This window comes from Ovis aries, chromosome Y (genome assembly GCF_016772045.2).
Source record: "Ovis aries strain OAR_USU_Benz2616 breed Rambouillet chromosome Y, ARS-UI_Ramb_v3.0, whole genome shotgun sequence".
Taxonomy (NCBI): Eukaryota; Metazoa; Chordata; class Mammalia; order Artiodactyla; family Bovidae; genus Ovis; species Ovis aries.
In genome coordinates, this window is record NC_082741.1 from 12,527,427 (window position 1) to 12,553,524 (window position 26,098).

The 26,098-nt window shown below is 44.7% G+C and overlaps 3 pseudogenes; 2 read left to right on the top strand and 1 right to left on the bottom strand.

Moving 5' to 3' along the window:
* The first annotated feature begins 375 nt into the window (after positions 1–375).
* LOC132658912 (testis-specific Y-encoded protein 1-like) lies at positions 376–3,248 on the top strand (annotated as a pseudogene).
* Positions 3,249–6,855: 3,607 nt separating this feature from the next.
* Positions 6,856–8,085, top strand: LOC132658968 (testis-specific Y-encoded protein 1-like; annotated as a pseudogene).
* Positions 8,086–18,542: 10,457 nt separating this feature from the next.
* Positions 18,543–20,109, bottom strand: LOC132659070 (zinc finger protein 280B-like; annotated as a pseudogene).
* Positions 20,110–26,098: the final 5,989 nt, after the last annotated feature.

The window sequence follows — 26,098 nt, forward strand, 5'->3', positions numbered from 1 at the left end:
ATTCAGATTGTGGAGCAGGAACCTGTGGTTGGAATTTCCAGATCCATATCAATGTCAGTGCCTGAGGTAGTGGCAGATGAAAAACTCACTAGCTCCCTGGAGCAGAATCTGGCCACGTGGTGGAGCTGGAGCCCAGGAAACTTCCTCCTAGATGCCCTCCATTCTAGGGGCATGTCCATAGCATGCCATCCACTACCTTCTCGGCCATTGGTATAGATTTGGTTCAGCTGCCTGTGTGTGGCTCACAACCAAGGGCCCCACCTGTTTGGCTGATGTCTCAGGGCCTGTTCACCCCTTTCTATAGTCTCAAGCCACCCCACACACACACCAGCCATAGTCTCCCAACCATGCCCCACATTCCTCACATCAAAAACGCTAGTGGGCCCCACAGGATTACTGCACCCTGGGCCGCCATTGCTTACCACTTGCTGTGGTGCTATTATGTCCTATCCCTTCGCATATGAACCAGCCTGCGGTCATGGCCAGAGCCAAGAGGAACTTGAGAGGCAGTCAGAGGAACGTGGGAGCGTCCTGGGACCCCAGACCTTCTTAGTTGTGAGTCTGGGTGCTCAGGGGGATGGGGCACTGTGGCCTGTCCTGGCGATCCTGTGCATGGCTGGGACGTTGCAGCCACCAGTTGTCACACTAGGCAAAGATGCCACCCTCTTCAAGGTGGAGGCAGGAGAGGATGGCAAGACCCAGGTGGATGGAGTCGTGGCAGGGACCGGATGGGTATTCCACCTGCTTGCAGAGGACATCATTGAGGATGTGGAGGTTGTGGCTGATGAGAAGCAGCAACAGGGATCTTCCCAGGAGCTGGAGGAGAAGACAGTGGAGGAGCAGAGACAGGAAAGGCCTGGAGGCCAGAGTGAGCTTCTGGCACTAGATGTGCTGCAGGCGCTGGGTACCCCACAAGTGGTACTGAGCTCTGAGCATGAGGAATACCTCAGGGCCTATGTTTGGTTCATGTGCAAGAGCCATCAGAGGAGGAAGCATGACTTGGCTCAGAAGAGTGCCATCATCCAGGGCATCACTGGCTTCTGGGCCAAAATGGTATCCTTTCTGCTGCTCCTTGGGGTCCACTGCTCAGGAGGAGGGGGAGGTGCAGAGGCAGGAGCAGGAGGAGGGGTGGAGGTGAAGGCGCAGGATGGTGGACCCTGAAGGAAGTGTGGTACTGGGCAATTGGCAGGCTCCAAAGGCACAGCTGAGTAGAGTCAAGGCCGGGCCTCAGCTGTAAGTGTCAGCCATGACTTTGTGTGTCTACTTCAGGCCTGCATCTGAGGAGTGATAATCTCTAAGTCAGAAATGACCAGAGACAGTACACCAGAGCAGCCTTAGCTGACAGTAATTGTTGTAACAGTCAATGATCCTGAAAATAACAGAGACATGGGAGTCACACACACACACACACACACACACACATACACATACACAAACCCACACAACATATGTACACATACACTAACCAACATCAACCCCTTTGCTTTCAGACACGGTTTGTCACAATGACTGTAAGTCCTACCATGTAAGCAGTGACATGCCACTACCCAGCATACACAGGTCTGGGAAATAATAGCTATCAGAATCAGCCCCTGCTTGGGGAATACAGACCACCTCAGATGCAGTACACCATCAGGAACACAGAGCCATGAGCTTGTCTGATGCTATGGCAGGGCCTGAGCTCATTAATAGTGGCTGGGTATGCGGAAGTGCCCAGCATCCTTGAAGATGCCTGTTCCCGTGTCCTTCCATCCCAGACTAGGACGGATGCTCCCGGCTCTTCTTGGCCCAGCATGTGGCATAAATGGCACCTTGACCTCAAGCAGATTATGAACCACCCTCAAGTTTCTGTCATGATCAGCGACCAAGATAAAGACTTTCTCAGCTACATGATCGACTTGAATGTCACTGAGGGAGGCTGAGGACAGGTGGGTACGGGATTTGGCGGGGTGTGTGAGGATCATGTTATCCATGTTCCTACACTGTGAGAGTTTGGAGAGGCTTTGTGGAAGCTGTTAATGTCTGCCTGGAAGGCAAGCTGAGGACCCTAGAAGCTTGTACGTTTTCCCTCCTCCCTATTCTAGCAGGTACATATGCGACTCATCCACGATCATGCAGCAAGCTGATCTTGTCCTTTCGGGACCATCCCAAATTCTTGAACACAGTGATCATTAAGGAGTATTACCTTGACATCACTGGTAAAACGTGAGTCCAAGGGTGATGACTGTGGGTGCGCAGGGGTGTGGATGATCCACCTGTGGGATCCACACCCTTCTCCCCTGTCTTTCTACAGGGTATAGGGGACATCATTCCACTCCAGTCCCTTGGTTCTGGGACTTTGAACAGGGAACGCCACTGCAGGCTGGACACCTCCTTACCTTTCTCAACTGATCGTCAGGCCACAACTGCCCAGAATCAAACAGGATTGCTGAGCTGGTATTGCTTTAGTCCTGCATACAGTTGATGATTGTTGTTGGAGTTCTTGGCTGCTCATGTGAGAGTTTGGGTCCTGTTCAGCCCAGGGCTGAAATTTCTCAGCAGCAAGATGTTGCCAGCACATCATCAGTGAAGATGAGTGGGATGATCCCCTGAAGGACTACCCCAGGAGGGAAGATTCTTCCATGACAGAAACACATGTGGTGAAAGGGTCTGGATGTGGGCCATTAAGGGACAGCCGTGTACTAGCCGGGACACTGTTCTTTCCCAGGTGGGGATGCTCAGTCTCATGCAAGCTGGCTGAGGAACCTGAATTTGGGCCATGCTTGTAACATGCTGAATCTGGGAGATTGTGGATTCAGTGTGTCCATGATGATGCAAGTCCCCTCAAATCAGTTGTGGTTGCAGACTGAGATTCCTAGGTGATACTACTAGAGGCAGGGTGAATTAAGTTTCTTGGTCAGAATCATCCTTCCATGGGTCCTGCCATCCCCCGGCCTCTTGTTGCTCACTGAGTTTGAGATTGCCTGGGCCCTTCACACCCACCCATTACTCTGGGAAGGCCTATCATTGCAAGGGCGTCCTCTCCAGCGTCCCAGTGCAACTGTGTGCTGACTTTGGGATCTTCTGTGGATTTCCACATCCGCCACTCAGTGGCCCAGCACCACCACACATGCTGCATTGGAAGCGGCTTCAGGCTACCTTGGGAAAATATGGAAGAGCTCAGAGAGGAGGTGGACAGGAAGCCACAAGGACAGGACATGGTGCCTACTGACTCCATCTCCGACATTGCAGCGACCAACCACCCTTAGACTGGAGATGCCTCGTGCTTCCCCTTATGGTTGCTGAGCACCTTCCTGTCACCTTCATATCTACGTCTGCCATAGGCCTGACACAAACACACACACACACACACACACACACACACAAACATGTTTGAAACAAGTGCATGTGTGTATAAACACACATGCTTAGCATGGGTACATAAACACTAACAGGGAACACAGGCTCCTGAAACACCTGTGTTTCCTGTTGGGGTTTGTGTCACCATGCTGAGCATGTGAGTGTATACACACATGTGCTTGTTTCCAACATGTTTGTGTGTGTGTGTGTGTGTGTGTGTGTGTGTGTGTGTGTGTGTCAGGCCTAGGGCAGAAGCAGAGATGAAGGTGACAGGAGAGGAGGTGCTGTGCAACCATAAGAGGAGGCAGGAGGTGTCCCCATTGTAAGGGTGGTTGTTTGCCATATGTCTGCAGTGACCCTGTCCAGGATGTGAATGAGGAAAGGACAGCCAGTGGTAACTCCAGACCGTGGCTCCAGAGATCTGCAATTAGACCAAATATAAAAACACACTCACCATTTCTGCCTTGTTATTGTGTGTGTTTGGACTGGGAAGAGGGGATGCATGGTCTGAGGATTCACCCAGGACACATCAGATGCGGTACATCTTTGAAAGCACTCTCTGTGCAGCCCTCTGTCTGTGGGCACATGGGCTGTTCTGTGGAAATGTGGACTTGGCTATGGCAGGACTGGGATGGTGAGGAGGCTAAGGTCCTGCAGAGAAGGGCAGAAACTCAAAGGAGAATGAGGCACAGATTGTCTGCTGCACTGGTGTCTTGTTCCACACACACGTGAGGAACACCAGGAAGGTCCTGGGCCTGTGCTGCCCAGGATCAACCCATCAGCCAGCACACTTTTTCTGTGAGGGTGGAACACACTCACATTATGTGACGCAAAACACAAGATGAGCTAAGGTAGGCTGTCCGTGAAAAACCACAGGCATCCTTGGAGAGACAGGGTGTGAATGCAGCATGCCTCCAGGCACTTCCAGCCCCCCTAGCAGTGCAGTTAGGCAAAGAAAGCACAGGGGTGGGTGTCCGTATGTGGTGCTCTGCCAGGATGTGCCTGTGAGGGACTGAACAGGGAGGAAGCAAGAATGGTGGGCTTATTACATGTCCCAAGGGACCTCTGGAGAATGGGAGACAGGGAAGCCCCTGGGGTCAATTTGAAGCCAGCTGGTTTTCAGGGTTAGGGTCTAGGCAACAGCAGTCCTGCCAAAGTTAACCAACCTATGGCTCGTGCTGAAAGTCCCGATGTGAATTCCTTCTTTTCTCTGGGATCATGCCCCTGGCTGTGGGGACTAGACTGGCAAAGGTACATGGCTACAACTGAGGGAGGATTCTGGCAGTTTTGCTGGAGATGATTCTCTGATTTTGTCATAGCGGATCTGCCCCAGGTGACACTCAGATGGACCCTGCCTTCCAAGTGACTGTCTTAGATGTCTTTGGGGCCAACCAAGGACAGGTTTCATTGGCACTTCAGCTTTGTGGGCAAGCAGGTATAGCTGATTGCATGAAGACCTACCTGGCCCTAATGAGAGCAACTGAAAGTGAGTCTTGGCATTTAGTAAATCAGTGAGGCATGGGTGGTTCAAGCACTCTTGGAGCTGTCACAGAGTTAGAAGTGCAACCTGACATGATTGATGAGCAAGTGAAAGAAAACAGCTAGGACAAAGAAAGTCAGGTGCTTACCAAAAGTCATGTTCCTGGAGAAGAAAGCTTGTGCTTCTGCTTATATGCAAGTTTCCTCTCAGGGACGTTAGTGTGTTCACGCATGTGCATGTAGATGTGCCTGCCAGTACACTTATGAGTATGAGCTGTCAGAACTGATCTAACCAGGTGATGGAAGTTAAATAGCAAAAACATGAAAGCCATAGGGAAAGGTACGTTGACTCTAGCTAGCAGAAGCACTGAAGCCAGGGTACTTACTGATCCCTGTTATCTCACTGAATGAGCAAGTTCTGACTGGAATCACAGTGGTACAGCAAGGATGCCTGGCAGAAAGGAGAGGCTGTAAGAAAGTGCCTGGGGGTGACCAGTGAGAGTTCAGAAGATCTGAGACACAGAACAGGCTGCAATCCCAGACACAGAAGCCATGGTGGGTGATCCCACAGCCCCTTGAACACCCGGATACAAGGGCCTTTCCATCCTTCCCAAGTGCCAGGCATACTTTCCCTGACCTTACTATGAGTATGAGCAACCCTTGCCTTTTTTGTGTGGTTTCATTGATGGACCAGAACTACGGCATAAGCACCTGCTATGTGCAGTCTTCCACTTTGAATCATCACTCTTTGTACTCTTTGCAGAACACATATATTGGGTATCAGCTCTATAGGACGGATCGTTTAGCTTGATCCTCTTGCTGCTCCCAGCCCCACAGGCTTGGGTGACTGGGCAGGCTTGAATATGTTCTCACATGGAGAACAGAATGACTTTGAAAGGGCCTCAATAGAGTAAATTGGCAGCCGTGCATGTTTCTGGCGCCAGTGGGTTATGGAACTTAATAGGGAGCTGTCCTTACAATCTCCCAGGCAGGTATTCAAATAATGTTCAGGAAGTTCCTTCAGGCCCTGGGGCATGCCCCGTTTCTCCATCTGTGTGAAGTGTGGCCAAGCCACCTGAGGCCTTTGCAGCATTCACATCTGTCCAGCGAGGGAGGGAGGGTCACACTGCACCATCTGCAGTTCAGCAGTGACCACCCACAGTTGACTTTAAAGTTTGAAAAAGCACTCTCTGAATGTGTGGAATAACAAAGTCTGAACAAAGTCTGAACTCCTGAACTCACTAAGGAGGAGAAGGGCTTGCCTTCTCATATAAACTTCTTAGATAAATTTCATGTATGAGCACTGGTGTCCAGAGAGTGGCAGACAGCAACAGCACCACTTAGAGAGATGGTGACAAACAGACACCAGCCCTTGGTACACACATAGAAGGATTGCCCAAAACAGTGCTATGCCAGAAGCAGAGATGAAGAGACACAGAGCAAGCTCTGTACCCTAAGGCTCTGGTGTCCCTGAACCGTGGAGATCAACTGTAGCAAACAGTGGGGTTTTTCCCTTCTCCCCTAGCATCTGGACAACAACAGGTTCTCTTTCCGATGGAGAAAAGTATCCAGCCACGTGGAGCCCCTGCTTATCCTTTGGATACTGAGGGGGAGTTGTCAGTTATTGACGGTCCTGAGGGACACAGGAGTGTGCTGTTTGGACTGCAGAGCAGAAACCTATGGTTGGAATTTCCATAGCCCGGTCAATGACAGCGCCTGGGGTATTAGCAGATGCAAAACACGCTACCTCCCTGGAGGGGTATATACCTAGTGGGTGCACTGCAGTCCAGGAACCCTGGAAGATGCCCTACGTTTGAGGGGCGTGTCCATAAGGGTGCTGCCCACCATGCTCTCTGCCATTGGACTAGATTTGTGCCAGCAGCCTGTGCATGGGTCACAGCCTAGGGATCCGCCTATTCGGCTGATTTCCCCAGGGCCCTTTCACCTGCTCTTGCACTGTCTGCCACCCCTTTCTTTAGCCTCAGGCCACCGGACACACACCAGCCCCCAGCCCCCTCACTCCCCGCCCCCAAAGAGCTAGTGGGTCCCACAGGATTACTGAATCCTTAGCCACATTTGCACACCACTTGTTGTGCTGTTATGTCCCATCCCTTCACCTGTTCCCCAGCCTGGGATCATGACCAGGGCCAAGAGGAGTGTGAAAGGCAGTCAGAGGAATGCAGGAGTATCCTGGGACCCCAGACCTTCCTAAGTGTGAGACCCGGTTTCAGGGCACTGGGGTTAGCAGCCTGCCATCCTGAGGCTTTGTGAGGCTGGGACCTTGCAGCCACAAGTTGTCATGCCAGGCAAAGGAGCCACCCTATGCAGGGTGGAGGCGGTGGATGATGGTAAACCCCTGGTGGATGGAGACGTGGTGGGGATTGGGTAGTTGTTCCAGCTGCTTGCCGAAGATGTCATGGAGGAGGTGGAGGTTGTGGCAGATGAGTAGCACCAATAGGGGTTTTCCCAGGAGCTGAGAAGACTATGGAGGAACAGGGCCAGGAAAGGCCCGGGAGCACTACTGAGCTTCCAGGGCAAGATGCGCTGCAGGCACTGGCTGCCCTGCAGGTGGATCTGAGCTCTGAGCATAAGAAAAACTGCAGGGCCTACTTTCAGTTCATGTGCAAGAGCCATCAGAGGAGGAAGCCTGACGTGGCTTGGAGGAGCACCATCTTCTGGGGCATCCCTTGCTTCTGGGCCATAGCTGTATCCTTTCTGCTGCTCTTTGATGTCTGCTGCTCAGGAAGAGGAGGAGGCGCAGGAACCTTTTCCCTCCTCCCTATCCTGGCAGATGCTGTTGCGGAGCCATTGATGGTCCCACTGCAAGTTAATATTTTCCTTTCAGGACCCCCCTACTTCTTGAACACAGTGACCACTAAGTAGAATTACCTTGACATCACCTGTAAAACATGGTTCCTGAGGTGATGAGTGTGGGTGTGCAAGGTTGTGGATTGTCCACCTGTGTGATCCACACCCATCTCCCCTGTCTCTCTGTAGAGTATAGGGCATGTTGTTCCACTCCTGTCCACTGGTTCTGGGACTTTGAACGGGGAGCATCCAGCCACAGCTTGGACACCAGGATCCTTAACTTTCTCAGCTGGTTGTCAGGTCACAACTGCTCAGAATCAAACAGGATTGCTGAGGTGTGGGTGCCTTGGGCCTGAACACAGTTAGCAATTCATTTTGGGATTCTTGGCTGCTGGCTTACCTTGCTCGTACTGCCAGCAGATTGTCGGCTGAGATGTGTGGGATGATCCCCTGAAGTAGTACCCTGGGCAGTAAGGTTATTCCATGAGAGTAACTGACAGAAACATAAGTGGAGATGGGATCTGAAGGTGGGTCCTGAAGGGACACTCGTGTGATACTACAGGGAAACTGTCCTTTCCCAAATGGGCATGCTCAGACTCATGCAAGCTGGCTGTGGAGCCTGAATTTGGGTCATGCATGCAGCAGGTGACCTCCTGAGACTGTTTATTTGTGGACTTGGTGTGTCCATGGGTGAAGCAAGTCTCCATCAAATCAGCTGTGGTGGTAGCACCAGAATCCAGGTGATACTACTAGAGGCAGTGTGTATTAAGTATTTTTGTCAGAATCATCCTTTGTGGGTTCTTCCATCCCCTGGCCTCCTGCTGCTCACTGAGTTTGAGATTGCCTGGGCACTTCACTCCTGCCCCTTACCCTGGGAAGGCCTATCATTGAAAAGGTGTCCCCTCCAGGTTCCCAGTGCACCTGTGTGCTGACTTTGGGATCTTCTGTGAATTTCCACATTCACGACTCAGCATCTCACAACCACCAAACATGCTGCACTGGAAGCGGCTTCAGGCTGCTTTGGGAACATATGGAAGAGTTCGTGGAGAAAGTGAACAGGGAGCCCCAAGGGCAGGACATGGTGCCTACTGTTGCCACCGCTGACACTGATGGACTGGGTCGTCTTCACCTCCTGAAACACCTATGTTCGTTGTTTGCTTTTGTGTCCCCGTGCTGAGCATGTGTGTGTATACACACGTGTGCTTATTTATGCTGGCTCTGTGTGTGTGTGTGTGTGTTTGTGTGTGTGTGTTTGTGTGGCCCAGGCAAGATGCAAAGATGAAGGTGGCAGGAGAGGAGGTGCTGACCAACCATAAGAGGAGTCATGAGGCGACCAGGCTGAAGGTGGTTTCTCACCATATCTCTGCATTGACCCTGTCCAGGATGGGAATGAGGAAAGAATGGCCAGTGATAACTCCAGACTGTGGCTCCAGATATCTGCAATTAGACCAGATACAAAACACGCTCATCAGTTTTACCGTATTGTTTTGTGTGTTTGGACCAGGAAGAGGGGGTTCATGGTCTAAGGATTCACACAGAGCAAATCACGTGGGGTGGGGCTTTGAAACCACTGCCTGTGGAGCCCTCAGTGTCTGGGGCTGTGGTCTGGCCTGTGAAAATGATGGACGTGGCTATGGCAAGACCCGGGATGGTGAGGCTAAGGTCCTGCAGAGATGGACAGAGAGCTGAAGGAGAAAGAGTCATAGATTGCCTGCTGCACTGGAGACTTGTTCCACACACATGTGAATAGGATAACTGGGAAGGTCCTGGGCCAGTGCTGCCCCGGATCAGCCCAGTAGCCAGCACACGCCCTCCCTGAGGGTGGCACACAACGGCATGATGTGACACAAAACATGAGATGTGCTAAAGTATGCTGTATCTGCAAAACCACAGGCATCCTAGGAGAAGCATGCTGTAAGCGTGGCATGCCTCCAGGCACTTCCAGCCTGCCTCCCTAGCTGTGCTGAAAGGCGAGGAAAGCGCAGGTGGGTTTGCCTGAGTGACCCTATGCGGGGATATGCCTGTGATGGAGGGAACAAGGAAAAGACAAGGGCAGTGGGTAAACTGCATGTCCCAAGGGACCTCAGGAGAGTGGGAAGTTCAGAGGGGGCAGTTCAGGGCCTGCTGGTTTTCAGGGTCCAGAGTCTAGACTATAGGGGTCCTGCCAAAGATACCCCATGGTCAGTGCTGAAAGTTCTGACATGAATTCATTCTTTTCTTTGGGGTCTTGCCCCTGGCTTTGGGGGCCTGAGGGACAAAGATGCACATCTGCACCTGAGTGAGGATTCTGGTAGTGTTACTGCCACAGAATCTCTGATAGTGTTGTAGGTGATCTGCACCCAGGTGACAGTCAGAGGGATGCTGCCTTCCAAGTGACCATCTTGGATGCCCCTGGGCCCAACTGGGCACTGGTTTCCTTGGCACAGGGGCTGTGTAGGGAAGCAGGGATGTGTGACTGTAGGGAGTCCTACCTGGGCCTAATGAGAGCAACTGAAAGAGCCTTGGCATTTAGCAAATCACTGAGGCATGGGTGGTTCAAGCCCTCTTGGTCCATTTGAGATAGTAAAGCTGCTTTCTGTCCAAGGGAGGCATTAGCTCTGGGCCCAGAAACTGCAGGTTTCCCAGGGTATCATCTGTTTGGGGACTCCATGTGCATGGGTATTATTAAACAGAAGGGATGACGTGTAGGGATGCCACCTTACTTTTATGGCCTCAGGTTCCATTCTTTGTATCGGAAGAGACCCTGTATCCATGTGCACCTTCTTCACAACCTTGGATCAGACCCAGGCCTATCACAGTCTCTGGGGGCTCTTGGAGGCTCAGGTGTCTCTTGGCCTTTTCCTGCTACATGGAGATAGCACACGGGGGCACAGGTAGACAGGTGCACACAGAAAGCTACACAGATAGGAAGAACAGGGGGCCTCACTCAGAATGTTGTGGGCTGTAACGGGTGGTAGGCTAGCAAGAGGGTCACATCATTGACAAGGATTGACCTAGATAGGTGGACACTGAGAAAGCAGTTCTTCAAGTCAGCTGAGCTCAGAGGTCCTTGTTTTCTGGTCCCCTGAAGGAATGCACAGGCAATGGATCAGGCCAATATTACTGGTACTGTGAAACTGTCCAGTGTGATGGGAGAATGCAGAAGGCAGGCACATGTTATACAGCTGTTCATAGCAAGTGCTTCCAACCCTGCCTGCTGCTCTGCAGGCCAGTCGCTGTCAATAGCAAATGCCACGATTTTGTAATATTTGAGGATAAGTCACAGAGTTAGAAGTGTAACGTGACATGATCGATGAGCAAGTGAAAAAATAACCAGGACAAAGAAATTTGGGTGCTTACCAAAATTCATGTTCCTGAAAAAGAAAGTTGTACTTCTGCATATGGACAAGTTTCTTCTCAGGGATGTTACTGTGTACACGTGCATGTTTGTGCACATGTGTGCATAGAAATTTGAGTGCTTACCAAAAGTCATGTTCCTGAAAAGAAAGCTTGTACTTCTGCATGTGGACAAGTTTCCTCTCAGGGATGTTACTGTGTACACGCACGTTTGTGCACATGTGCGAATAGAAATTTGAGTGCTTACCAAAATTCATCTTCCTGGAAAAGGAAGCCTGTATTTCTGCATATGGAAAATTTTCCTCTCAGTGATGTTACTGTATACACGTGCATGTTTGTGCACACGTGCGCATAGAAATCCCTGCCAGTACGCTTGTGAGTATGAGCTATTGCAACTGACCTAGCCAGGTGATGGAAGTTGGATAGCGAAACCATGAAGTTCTCAGGGAAAGGTAAATAGATTCTGGCCAGCAGAAGCACTGAAGCCGGCAAGTCAATCCCTGTTATCTCACTGAGCCAATGCATTCCAAGTGGAATCACAGTGGTGCACCTAGGATTTCTGGCAGAAAGGAGAGGCAGGAGGAAAGAGCCTGGGGAGTGTGAAGAGGAAAGTCCACTACACCTGCAGTTTATGAAAAGTAGAAAATGTACCTAATGAGCTGGGAGGAGAAACTGTACCTAATTATCTAGCTAAGAGGGTTTCCACCCAAACAGTCAAAAGTGCTTCCTGGTTTTTTCTTGCTGCCTGTAGTAAAACATGAAGGGAACTTTTTTTTTTTAATGTTTAAGATAAAGATTATTAAAAAGGAGACAAAACTTGCTGATTTGGGAAATTTCCAGTCTTTTAAGATGACAGAAGACGTTAAAATTAATGACTCTCATGCAAAATCATATGCAGGGCACTGAGATTAGGTGGTCTAAATATAATATTTTACACCACCTATACGCCAGTACTTCTTCATATATTTTTTTTTTTAAACAAAGGTGTTCTAAAGATGAGTGTGACTGTAAAATTCTTTGTTAAGTCTCAGAAAGCTGTAAGGGGATGCCTCATGGCATTATTTAGTCAGGCCAATACCCTCCAAAGAGCTTAGGGGTGTCACTGAGAGATCATTTCAGTCACACAATAAAACTTCTACCAAGGTTCAGGGTGTTATCCCTCAGCTATCTCAGCAGAAAATCAAGACAGAGTAAGCCTTATTATGAAGACATGTGTGATTGTGGCTTTGGAGTGTGGTGCTTTGCCATGAACCCCACTAAGATTATTAGGAGACACACCAAGTTTTTAAGATAACATATTTAAGTTCAGCTCAGACTGAAAGGACCAGCAATAGTACAAAATAAGAGCTATGGACTTCCACCTTCTACAAGCAGGAAGCAGGCTAGGGAGACTGTTTCATGTAACCATATACTAGCCACCTTTCATGCAATGGCATCATGTCAGAGGGCAGAATTAAAAAATCAGAGACTGAAGCCTAGGAAGTTTCCAGTCCTTAAATACCAATCAAAAGACTGCCCACAAGAACCCATGGGATTTCAGAACTGCTACTATTGACTCCCATCTCCCCTCCCCTTTCTGGAACAGGAGTGTCTATGAAGGTTATCTATGCCTGAACCACCACTGTATGCTGGCTGTGAAAGTGAGCAGATTAACTGATCTCTTTTGTTCACAGATCCTCAGGAATAGAGGAACTACACTTGTATAATTTGAACTGATGCATTGGAGAAGACTTGAGAGGCTCTTGGACTGCAAGATCAAACCAGTCAATCCTAAAGTAAATCTCTCCTGCATATTCATTGGAAGGACTGATGCTGAAGCTGAAGCTCCAATACTTTGGCTACCTGATGCGAATAACTGATCATTGGAAAAGAAAATGATGCGGAACAAATGAAGGTAAGGGAAGGGGACAGCAGAGGATGCGATTGTTGAATCGCATCATCGACTCAATGGACTTGAGTTTGAGCAAGCTCCTGGAGTTGATGGACAGCGAAGCCTGCAGTGATGCAATCCATGGGGTTGCAAAGAATAAGATACAACTGAAAAACAGAACAATTGTGATACTGTAAAAGTGGACCCTGATCCATATCTGGACCTGACTTAGATGACAAGGTCCCGAGCTTCAAGTTAATGCTATAATGGATAAATTATTTGAAAGCATTGGCAGGAAAATGCATTTTGGACATACCAGCATGTAAAAAATATGTGGCCATGTGTGTACCACGTGGTTTTAAATTATGTCCACAATTCCTTCCTTCTCCCCTTCATATGTGTGCTGGACTTAGTGGCTCACTTCTAATGTTAGAATACTGTAGAAATGAACAATGAAGCATCTGAGACTAGGTCATAAAATGCACTGCAGCCTCCTTGTTCATCCTCTTGCATCATTCACTCTAGAAGCCAGCTTAGTCATATCTTGAGAACACTCAGGTAGCCCTTTAGAGAGGCCTATGTGAAAGAACCGAGGCTTTCTCCCAACAGCCAGCAAGGAAACTAGTTTCAACAGCTATGTGAGTAAGCCATCTTGGAAGGGAATCCACCAGCGCATGTCAAGGCTTCAGAGGATGGCAATCTCATGAAACACTGAGCCAGAACGCTCAGCTGAATTACTCCTGGATTCCCAACTTTCAGCAGCAGTATGAAATAACATTGTTTTAAGCTGCTAGTTTGGGGTAATTGGTTATGCAGCAGTAGTTCATTAATGCACTGCCAACTTTGGGCAATGTCTTTATTCAGGGGTGCCTGTCCATTTAGTCCAATCTAATCCAAAATCGGCTACTTCAGTTTAGAAAACATACCCAACACTTGATCTGACCACCCTCAGTATCAGAACAAGTATCGTTTCACTCACCTGAATATCTTATCAGTCTTGCCTAGCCTCAGCAATGATCCTCTCCATTGAGCCAGAATCCACCCTCACCCTTATGGGCCTCTTAATAAGTTTCCATCCACTGACACCTATTCTGTTATTGTTGTCCATTGCTTTTCAGTCTCCCAGTGTCTCTTTGCAATCCCATTGACCCACCCTGTTCCTTAGCTATAAATCCCAGCTGCATCCCTGCTGGAGTCAGACATAAGCTCAATCTCTCTCCTGTATTAAAATACCCCACTGTAGTACTCTTACCTTGAATAAGGTTTTTCTTACCACCTTTAGTAAGTATTATGAATAATTTTTTAACAGTTCCAAGTTCTGTTAGTAAGGATCATTCTCAAAGCAATATAGTTTTATAACTTTGGTCTTTATACTACATTCATTTGGGGAAACAAATTTCTACAATTAAAACATTTCATGTTTTTACCATACAAACAGAAAGGATCTTTTAAAATATATTTACATATCTTAAAACATGTTGTAATCTGAAAAGGATGTGTATATAGACATGTCAGTGTATATACACACATACCCTCAGAACTCCAAGGAAAACTTAATTCTCAGTAAACTATAAATCAAAACAGTCAGCCTGAAAATAGTGAAGTCTTTGGAATTAACTTGCCAAAAATCATAGAGAATGAAATTTTAATTAAAAAACATGTATACATAAAAATATTTGGGATTCAGACAAAATTGCTAAATAAAGATAGGTCAATCCCTAAACCATCTATTAAAAAAAAAGAAAAGAAAAGAAATCCTCAGTATCATGTAATAACCTTTAATGGAAAATAACCTTCAAAGAATAGATACGTATCTGCATAACTAAATCACTCTGATATTCATTTGAAATTCAACATTGTAAATCAAATATATTTACAAAAAAAGAATTGTAAAGAAAGCTTCTAAAATATAAGGTTATAAAGAAAAAAATCCTAAAGAATGTAGAAAGTATATATGAATTGAAACAAAAATAGAAAACAACAAAAATAAAATGTTGCGATAATAAAACAAGAGTTGCTTCTTGGAAAAAGAAAATCAGAAACATTGATACAACTGGGGCAAATCAAATAAGAGGAACAGGAGGTTAATTCCAATACTAGAAATAAGAAATGAAATGGGATTCTGAGAGGATAATATTCAACTCTGAGTGGAATTACTTTTGTTTCAGGAAAGGTCCAATCAAGCAAAAACCTGGGGAAAGAAAGGGAAGGAAAGAAAGAGGAAGAGAAACAAGGGAAGAAAAGGAAAGAAAGGGAGAAGGAAAGAAAAGTAAATGTCTCAACAATGTTGTAAACTATCCAATAAAACAATTCTCTTAAGATCTAAAAACAGAACTGGAAATTTATTAAGCCAGATACTCATTGCTTTTGATGGTACTCAGAACAAGAAAATCCATTTACACATCACTGTTTAAAAGTTTAGAACTGGCCAACACAATACAATTATTTTTAAAAAAATATGCCATATTATTTGTAAAAAGACAAACAGCAGAAATAATTTTTAAAAAAAATATTTCTACAAATACTAATTTTACTTACAATGTTTTGGCATCATTAATAAAATAATAAATTTTACCTGAAAGAACAAGCAAAGCAGGCAAGGAAATTCACAAAGGGAAATAACAAAATAGTAATCTTGACAGATAGTCAATATATTTGTAAAGAAAACAAAGTGTCATTGTGTGAACAAAATATAGAGGCATCAATAAAAAACAGAGGAAGCTCCTGAAAGAACTCAACTCACTATTAACTATCTTATTTGCAGGCACAGAAACTGACTCAAGTTAATTCTAAGAAGCAAAGCCCTGATGTTATTATCTCTTCCTTTTGTGTGTGTGTGTGTGTGTGTGTGTGTGTGTGTGCGTGCACGTGTGTGTGTGTGTGCGTGTGTGTGTGTGTGCGTGTGTGTGTGTGTGTGAAAATCTAGGAAATTTAGGCTGGAGAGGGAAGAAGAGGATAGAGACTTCCAGTGCCTTTAAGGAGGAGAAGGAAAGAGAGGGGGTTGGAGATTTGATTGTGTTATTTGAACAGCATTGGTGAAGCTCAAACAAGGGAGGTAGCAAGCCATGTAGGCCAGCGGGAAGAGCATTTCCAGAAGAACAGCACTTGCAGTTTTTGGATCAGGAAGAAATGGAATTTCAGGAAAACCAAGGCCAGTGTTGTCATAAAGAGTACATTAGTGGGGAAAATAGAGAAGGACAGAGAATGGAAGAGAGGAGCAGTCAGGGACCATATCGCTGGAACCTTTTTATTTGGCAATAAATACAGCTTGTACTCCATAGGAGCATACTTCACAGCAACTAACCGTAACAGTGTTGATAATACTAAGCAACAATAAAAACACATAACTGAAACATTTCATATTTTTACTATAGAAATCAAAGAAAGGAGATAAGAATGCAATAGTCTGCATATTTATTTATACATAGAGTTTTCACCTGAGACCAGAACACACACACACACTCTTTGTACACCTAAAAGTGGTTTAAGCTGACACTTAGCAAAGAGCTTTGGCCAAAGTAAACAACTGGAATGGCCTAGTAAAATATTCAAAGTGCAAATAAATCAATCAAGCTCTGAGTAAATGAATATAATTTATCTGAATTTGAATTTACACTCAGAAAATTATCTAAAATGGAGACAATAGACTTACTACAGCTTAATCATCTGTAGTCCTTCCTCTTCAGTTCTGAGAGGGATGCTCAGAACCAGTCATTTCAAACATACTGAACAGAGTTACCGCAGGTTCTTGTTCAAGGAGAAAAAGGTATGGTCACTTCAGAAAGGTAACACTCACAAATTACAGCCAGTTAGTTAAGTGACTCCTACATCAGAAGCAAAGACTGTCTTGCCAGTTTGTGACTCTAAATCAAGATCAACAGATAGTCCTATTATTATTGAACCTTTTTCTCAAGCTGATTATGAAAATATTTCACCACAAATAGTGCCTAACAGCTTTTCAAAGGAGTTATGTTCTTCATAATCTCAGTGGTGATTATCACTTTCCAGCATTTTGTGAAAGCTTAGAGGATTTAAATAAATTGAGGAGCGGGGAGAGTGGGGAGAGACAAAGAGGAGGAGAAAGGAAGAGGAAACGGAGAGATTTCCCCTGGCAGAGGTCTACAGCCAGGATCCCAGCTTCCTTGAAAGGTGCACAGAGATTGCTAGGTAGCTGTGCCAGAAATGGAGAAGGGGTGACATTCAACTCCAGGAGGAGACTCAACTCCAAGAACATACGGAGGCAGTCAATTGTGCTGATGTTCAGGAACCAATACTTAGAGGGTACCCCACAGGTCTGTGAAAGAGCCCTTGGAGACCGAAAGAAAACAGGTTTCCACAAGTGTAATCACATATTAGGTGGTTGGATAACAGATTAGAGGAAGGATAACTCTATGACCTGATAATTACTGACAATTCTAATATGTAAGACAAGTCTTACACATTAGACTGTGTCAAGTAAGACTGAAACTCAGTATTAGTTTGATACAATGGGAAATTACACATGCAAAGAATGAGCTGTTAACTGTACCACGAAGTGTCCAAGTGATACAAAACTTAAATCTTCACATGTTCAACTAGGGTAAGACACATGTAACTGGAAAAGGTAAGGAAAAGTTCTAAAAAGGGTTTAATCACCCTGGACTATTTTCATCCACTACATTTACTATTCTTGGACAACTCCATTGTAGCTTAAGGGTAAGAGAACTCAATTTAGCCCAATTCAAAAACTGAACACATTCCCTGTGTTTGATCCTTTTCAGGTAAAACTATGGGTCCACTATAAATCAAAGTGGATGTCAAGGCTCTTTTTTCTTTGGGAATTTTAACTTGCTTTACTACTGTGTCTGACACAGATATGGCTACCTCATTGTGACTATAGGCCTGCAAATTTGGAAAGAGGACGGAATGAATCAAATTCCCCTTTTGATCACTTAACAGGAGGTCCACAGGCACCAGGTCTCATTCCATTAACTATCTCTGCTTCTCCAACTGCAGTCAATGATACACAGGGCCTGCTTGATGCTTGCAAGGGTCTCTCACCAAACACAGGCATTTTAACGGTTGGCTTCCTTGAGATGTCCCTGGGCTAGGTAAAAACACTCTGAAACAGGGTTCCTTCTACCTTGGCTCTATGCCTGGAGTGAATATATGCCTCTTCCTCAACTGGGACAAGAAGCCACAGCTCTTCACTGATTAAATCCTGTGTCTGGTCCAAGCTCACATCATGGCTTCTCCATCACCTTCTCCACAGCACGCTTTCAGAGCCAGGTTATGTTAGATCAGCACAAGAGGCACCTCAGAGAGTGTCATTCAAATCTGGCTATACAGTTGATACTGAGATCTTCAAGGCATGAAAACAGTTGAAAATTACGTTGCTAAAACACTCTACAGATTGTATGTACAGTAGAGTTTTCCAACTTCCAAGTAACATGAAATACCACACACATGCACACATTCTTTTTACATGTTAAGATAATTATATGAAAAAAGATAATAGATTTTTAAATAATATCTCAATATGCGGATTAAACAAAACTGTACTTCCTGTATTTAAAACAAAATCACATAAATTACCCATCGGTTTCCCTATATTTGATATTGAATAATGCTATAATTTGATTTTTTTGTTTTTAATGGGGTTTTTAACTTTGACTGAAAATACTTGCTTCAGACTTACTGAAAGTAGAATTAACTTTTTTTTTTCTTTTTTTGACCTCCTACTTTTAGATTTGGGGGGTGATGATTCAGAATCAGATCTGTTCACAGTAATGGATGCTACTTCCACCAATCCTGGTTGAAGGGGTTCCAGTGATAACTGAATAACAACTTTTGTTTCAGGAGATAATCCTTCTAGCTGCTTAGGCTTCTTAAACATTTGATGACATTGGATCTTGTGCTCCCTTTTGTCTTTGAAAGTTAAAAACTGTAGCTGACATTTGGAATACTGGTGAAAACTCTTTTCCCAGTGCCCTCTATAATGATGTCTGTATGGTGTTGCAGTCCATGGTATGCTCTGAAATGTCCATCCACATCTGCAAAAAAGGATGATCTGTAACTGCAAACCTGGCATACATAGGGCATTTCACCAGGCTTATGATTGCCTTTCATGTGCTCTAAGAGAACCTGATCTGTCTCAAAGGACAATTCACAGATTTTACAGACTGTGGAGGGTTCCTGGGGAGTGTGGACACTTTCAATGTGACACTGCAGCTGGAAGGGAGTAAGAAAATGGCAGTGGCAGTGCTGGCAGGTGGTGTGGTTTTTCCAGCTGTCACCTCTCTGCCTCTCAAGTTCCAAATGGTGCTTCATGTTATTCATAAACTTGACATTTTTTAGAACTTTCAAGCAGCTGAGGCATTTAAAGGCTGTGTGAGTCTTTGGTTCTGGCTGCCTAACTCCTATATGCTCTCCGTAGTAGAAGTCATGAAGTAAGACAATCAGATTTCCTTCTGTGGGATCAACAATCTTGTTTGAACTTGCTAAACTTGGAAAATCAATTTTTGTCGTCCTTTTTCCACTAAAGGTCTTACAGGCTTGCAATGAACACTGTCCTTTGGAAAAGGTGTTGGACAATGTTCTCCATTCTGAACATGGCTTAGTGAGGTATGGACACGGTCTGGTGTGCTTTGCTGAGTGGTCACTGTATGAAAAATACCTGAAGGGGAAAAACCTAAAGAATGTTCCCCTATAATGCCATCACTGAGTTTAGGCCTTTTGGGATTTGTGCTATTTGTTTCAGAAGTAGAAAGCCACTTTGATACATGAGGACTTTTATTCATATCTCCTGCAGAAACTGCTGTTTCTACTGGATGCTGCAATGAACTTGTGAAAGTAATCAAAGAAGAACATAACTCTTTTGAAAAGCTATTAGGCACTATTTGTGGTGAAATATTTTTATAATCAGCTTGACAAAGGTTCAGTAATAATAGGACTATCTGTTGATCTTGATTCAGAGTCAGAAACTGGCAAGACAGTCTTTGCTTCTGATGTAGGAGTCACATACCCAACAGGCTGTAATTTGTGAGTGTTACCTTTCCTGAAGTGACCATACCTTTTTCTCCTTGAACAAGAACCTGGGGTATCTCTGTTCAGTATGTTTGAAACGAATGGTTTTGAAGTTGTGGTCATCCCAACAAAGATCACGTCAGCATCTTCATTTACATGTTCCACTCCAACCAAGATCACTTCATCATCATCATCATCTATTTGGTTTCTCCCTCGCTTTTCTGTAGTTCTGGCTCTTGTTCTTCTTCACGTAACATACATGGTGGTTCCATGTTTTTAATACTTTTTTATTCTTAGAGGGTGCGGCCACAAGTCCCAGTGTTTCCTTTATACAAACTGCCACCTAAGTATAAACATACTACATATTAGTTAAGTACAGAAAATTGTGCTATTTGATTATCTCCAAAACTCTAGGGTAGTTATAAACACCTTTATCTTACAGCCAAAGACACTGAGTGTCAAAGAGACTCAATGACAGTTGAAAAACCTACGACTACAAGTCTACATGGCTCTAGAATCATAGCTTTGTCCCATGTTCACTTTAATTTATTCTACTTAAAAAAAGGAAGAAAAAAAAAACCAACACCACTGATCATAAGGTGAAATCACATGTAAAGAATTAGTATTTTTACAAAAAGCACTGTTGTACAGTGTTTAGAAACATGGACTTTGGAGTCAAAGAAGATTAAGTTGGAATTCTAAGTTAACCACACACCAGTTGCATCTTCTTGGCCAAATTTATAACTTTTAAATATGTTTCTGTACCTTAAAGAGAAACATCCTTATTTCTTAGACTTAAGGTTAACAGTTCTTTCTAAAAGGCATCAGCTATTCAATGGCATCTTGTTTTGTAGTAAAATTGGCAGAAAATGTATCTTAAATGCACATTAAAACTGATTCACCATTTCTAATTTCATAAATGTTAATGAAGAAAATAGGCAGCAAATTCAAAGTATAAAGTATCTATATATAGTTAACAAACGGCATAATTCAATGTCAAGCATTTAACACAGGCCTAGGAATTTGAGAATAAACTCTCTTGATAATCTCACCCCACTTTCACACTGATATATCATAAATTTCTCCCTCTAATCCTGGCTAAACTTAAATCCAACAATGCTTCATCCTTTACTCCACTGGTCTCTTCCCCACATAGCAGGCAAAGTGATGCCAGTATTTCTCTCATACCAATATCAGACAGAGACTTCACACACACACACAACCGATATCCCTTATGAATACAGGTGAAAGAGTCCTCAACAAAATACTGGCACACAAAATCCAACAGCATATAAAGAAGATGATCACATGGGATTTAGGGAGGTATGCAAAGTTGGTTCATTATATGAAAGTCAATCAACATTATGCCATTTTAAAACAACAAAACAAAAAACACATCTGCCTGAAGAAAAAGCATTTCCCTGAATCTAGCACCTTTTCATAACAGGGGTTAAAAAAACACTTAATAACTAAGAACAGAAGAGAACTTTCTCAATCAAAGGGTACCTGTAAAAGACCCACAGCTAACATCATACTTAATAATGAAAAACTTAAAGCTTTCCCTCTAAGACTGGGAACAACACAAGGAAGTCTATTACACACTTTGGCTCAACATTATACTGGCAGTTCTGTAACCAGAGCAATCAGGTAACAAAAGAGAATTGTTGCTGTTGTTTAAAAAACAAACAAACAAACAAACAAAAACAGCCTTCAGAATGGAAAGGAAAAAGTCAAAGTATATTGGAGATAACATACTTTTGTATATAGAAAATCTTGAAGAAAACACAAGTATTAGAATTAATATAAAGCTTGCAGATAGAAGACACATATTTTAAAACTCAATCACATTTCTATACAGTAGCAACAAATGTTCTGAAAATGGAGTTAAGTAAATACTTGAATCTACACTAGCATTAAAAAGAATACTTAGGAAGTCAGAAAGAGAAAGACAATATATTATTTTGAATGGCTGAGTAATACTTCATTGTATATATGTACCACAGCTTTCTTATCCATTCATCTGATGGACATCTAGGTTGTTTCCATGTCCTGCCTATTATAAACAGTGCTGCGATGAACACTGGGGTACATGTGTCTCTTTCAGTTCTGGTTTCCTCGGTGTGTATGCCCAGCAATGGGATTGCTGGGTCATATGGCAGTTCTATTTGCCATTTTTTAAGGAATCTCCACACTGTTCTCCATAGTGGCTGTACTAGTTTGCATTCCCACCAACAGTGTAAGAAGGTTCCCTTTTCTCCGCACCCTCTCCAGCATTTATTACTTGCAGACTATGTATGAATCAATTCTAACGAGATGGATGAAACTGGAGCTGATTATACACAATGAAATAAGCCAGAAAGAAAAACACCAATACAGTATACTAACACATATATATGGAATTTAGAAAGATGGTAATGATAACCCTGTATGCGAGACAGGAAAAGAGACACAGATGTATAGAACGGACTTTTGGACTCTGAGGGAGAGGGAGAGGGTGGGATAATTTGGGAGAATGGCACTGAAACATGTATACTATCATGTAAGACACGAATCGCCAGTCTATGTTCAATGCAGGATACAGGATCCTTGGGGCTGGTGCACAGGGATGATCCAGAGAGATGATATGGGGTGGGAGGTGGGAGGGGGGTTCAGGATTGGGAACTCATGTACACCCATGACGGATTCATGTCAGTGTATGGCAAAACCAATACAGTATTGTAAAGTAAAATATAGTAAAAATAAAAATTAAAAAAAGAAAAACAAAGACAAATATTGTATGGTATCACTTACATGGACCCTAAAATATGACACAAATGAACTTATCTATGAAACAGAAACAGACTCACAGACAGAGAGCAGACTATGTGATTACCAAGAGGGGAAAGGAGGCAGGCATAGATTGGGAGCTGGTGATTAGCAGATGAGAACTATAATATATAGAATAGACAAGATCGTACTGTATAGCACAAGGAACTGTATTCATAATTTGTAATAAACAATAATGGAAAATGATATGAAAAAAATTGTGTGTGCATGTGTGTGTGTTTACAAATGGAGGAAAGGAAACGTAAAAGGAAGGAAAGGAAAGGTAAAGTGAAGGTAAGGAAAGTATAACTATTTGCAAGAACATACAGAAACTGGATCCTTGTGTGTTATGGATAGATTTTAAAATGGTGCAACTGCTACAGAAAACAATTTAAAGCCTCCTCGAAAAATTAAATAACAGAACTGACACATGATTCAGCAATTCCACTTCAGGATATAAATTCAAAAGAAGTTAAAATGGGGTCTTGAGATATTTGCACAGCCATGCTCACAGCAGTACTAGTCACAACAACTAAGAGATGGAAGCATCTAAATGTCCATCAAAGGTGATATATACATAAAATGAAACATTATTTAGCCATATAAAGAAAATTCTGGCACATGCTACAACATGCATGATCATTTCAGACATCAAGCCAAATGAAATAAGTCAGTCATACAAAAAGGCAAATACTGTAAGTTTCTACTTGTATGAAATACCTAAAATTGTCAAACAATAGAAAGGAAACAAAAAAGAATGATGGAGTTCACGGTCTAGGAAAACAGGGAAGAAAAGAGTAGTTGTTGTTTAATGGGACAGGTGATGGGTATAGAGTTTCAATTTTGCAAGATCTAAAGGTGTAGAGATCTGTTTCATAACAATGTGATAAGGAATTCCCTTGTATTTCAGAGTTTGGGACTCCATGGTTTCCTATCAGGGGCCTGGGTATGATCCTCAACCAGGGAACTGTCATTCAAGATGCATAGCACAGCTAAAAAAATGACAACAACAACAAAACAACACTGTGACTATGTGTGTGTGTATGTGTTAGTCACTCAGTTGTGCCCAACTTTGCGTCCCCATGGACTAAAGCTCACCAGGCTCCCTTCTCCATGGGATTCTCCAGGCAAGAATACTGGGGTGGGTTTCCATTTCTTTCTCCAAAAGGCTGATGAAAGTTTGTGAAATAGTTAGCATGGAAAAATGGTTTAAATGGTAAAAAATTTAAGTTAGATGTTTTCTACACCAATTTTTAAAAAAAGCATTTAAAAACCAGGAAATAATTTGAATAGATATTTCCGACTCTTTGCAACCCCATGGACTGTAGCCTATCAGGCTCCTCTGTCCATGGCATTTTCCAGGCAAGAGTGCTGGAGTGGATTGCCATTTCCTTCTCAAGGTGATCTTCCTGACTCAGGAATCAAACCCAGGTCTCCTGCATTGCAGGTAGACACTTTACCTTCTGAGCCACCAGGGAAGCATCTATCAAAATGTAAATCAGTCTCACTGAGATACTACTTCTCACCCATACTACTTCACACCCAATCAAAAAGAGGAATAATAACAAGGGCTGCAGAGGATGTGGAGAAAAGGAATCTTCAGATAGTGTTGACATAATTGCTGTAAAATGGTACAACCACTTTGGAGAAGTGGTTTGTCAGTACCTCAAAAATTAAACATAGAGTAGTCATATGATCCAGCAATTTCCCTCTTTTCTATATATCCATAAAAACTGAAAATGTTCAGTCCACGCAAAATCAGTGTTCACAGCAACGTTACTCACAATAGCCACAAAGAGTACACGATCCAAGTATTATCCATTAATTGACGAAAGGATAAACAAACTGTGGTATACGCTCACAATGGACTGCATGGAAGTCATTTACCATATTCATATGCCATATTCAGCCATAAAAATAAAGCAAAAACAGTCACTGCTATACAGCCATAAAATGGGTGAATCTTGAAAATACACAAACTAGGGGACTTTGCTGGAGATCCATTGTTTAAGACTCTCCACAGGTTCCATCCCTGGGTTGGAAACTAAGATCCCACAGGCCACATAGCGAAATAAATAAATATTTAAAAAGAAAATATGACATCTGAATAAAGCCAGATACAAAGGTCACACATTGTTGAAAGGTCAGGGCAAGGTCAGGATGAAAGGTCAGGGCAAGGTCAGGTGTGTTGAGGCATGCCTGGGCATGCCCCGGCATGTCGGGACATGTCCCGGCCGAGAGTGCTGCAGACACGCCCCGGAGACGGGCCTGCAACCAAGCTGACCAATCAGGAGCCGACACGAAGCCCTCTCCATCCAATCAGGAGCTGACACGGAGCCCTTGGACACCAATCACCACTGAGCCCGCATTTTCTTCCTTATATGGGAGCCCCGGCCTGGGCTATAAAACCCTTCCCCACCCCCTCATACCTTGCAGACTCCGCAGACTCCCTTTACCCCGCAGACTCCCTTTGCTTCGCAGACCCCACCTCGCTTCCTTGCTTACCCGTGCTCGGGAGTTCTGTCTGAGATCGACCGCCCAATAAAAGGCCCTGATCAATGGTCCATAGGGGTGGCTCCTTCTTCCCACGGTGTTTCTGACATCTGGCGCCCAACGTGGGGCTCAAGGTGAGGGCTTTCGGCACTCGCCATTGAGGCCCCCTCGAGCTCCACCGCAGCGGTAGCCCCCCGGACCCAGGCGGCTGACCAACCCCCCAGACGGCAGGATACGGGGTAAGTCCCTTCGGCTTTGGGGCCCGCCCTCCCTGGCGACCACTGCCTAGGACCCGGTAACCAGTGGCCACTTACTGGGCCCTCCCGGTCACCAGCTCGTGAGGGAGACGTCCTGAACGGCTGTGTAGACCTCTGGCTTCGGCCTCTGGCTTCAGCCTCCTCAGTCCCCAGCTCGGGAGGGAGCCGTCCCGAACGGCTGTACAGACCTCCGGCTTCCCTTGGCACCCGAAGACGTTTGGGCAGCGGGGGTTTGTCTCCACATTTGGTGATCACCATGGGATCGACGGCCTCCAAACCTGATCCCCAATATTCCACCCCCTTAGAGTGCCTGCTGGCTAACCTGCAGACCCTAAAACTAAAGGGATATATCCACTCCAAGCAGCTCACTTTTCTGTGTTCACAAGCCTGGCCTCAGTATCCCCTAGATAATGGCTCACAATGGCCAGCCACAGGGACATTTGACTTTGACGTCCTCCGTGATTTAGATAACTACTGCTGGAGAACAGGAAAATGGTCTGAGGCCCCCTGTGTTCAGCCTTTTTGGGCGTTGCGCTCTCACCCCACCCTGTGCACCACATGCACTCCCCGCCAAATCCTGCTTATCATGGCTCCCCCTATTCCACCCTCCTGGGCCAAACCAGCTCCTCCCGTCTCTGAGTCCTCTGCTTTCTCTGTTCCCCCGGAGGATTTGGTGGCCCCTCCTCCCTATACCTCTCCCACGTCC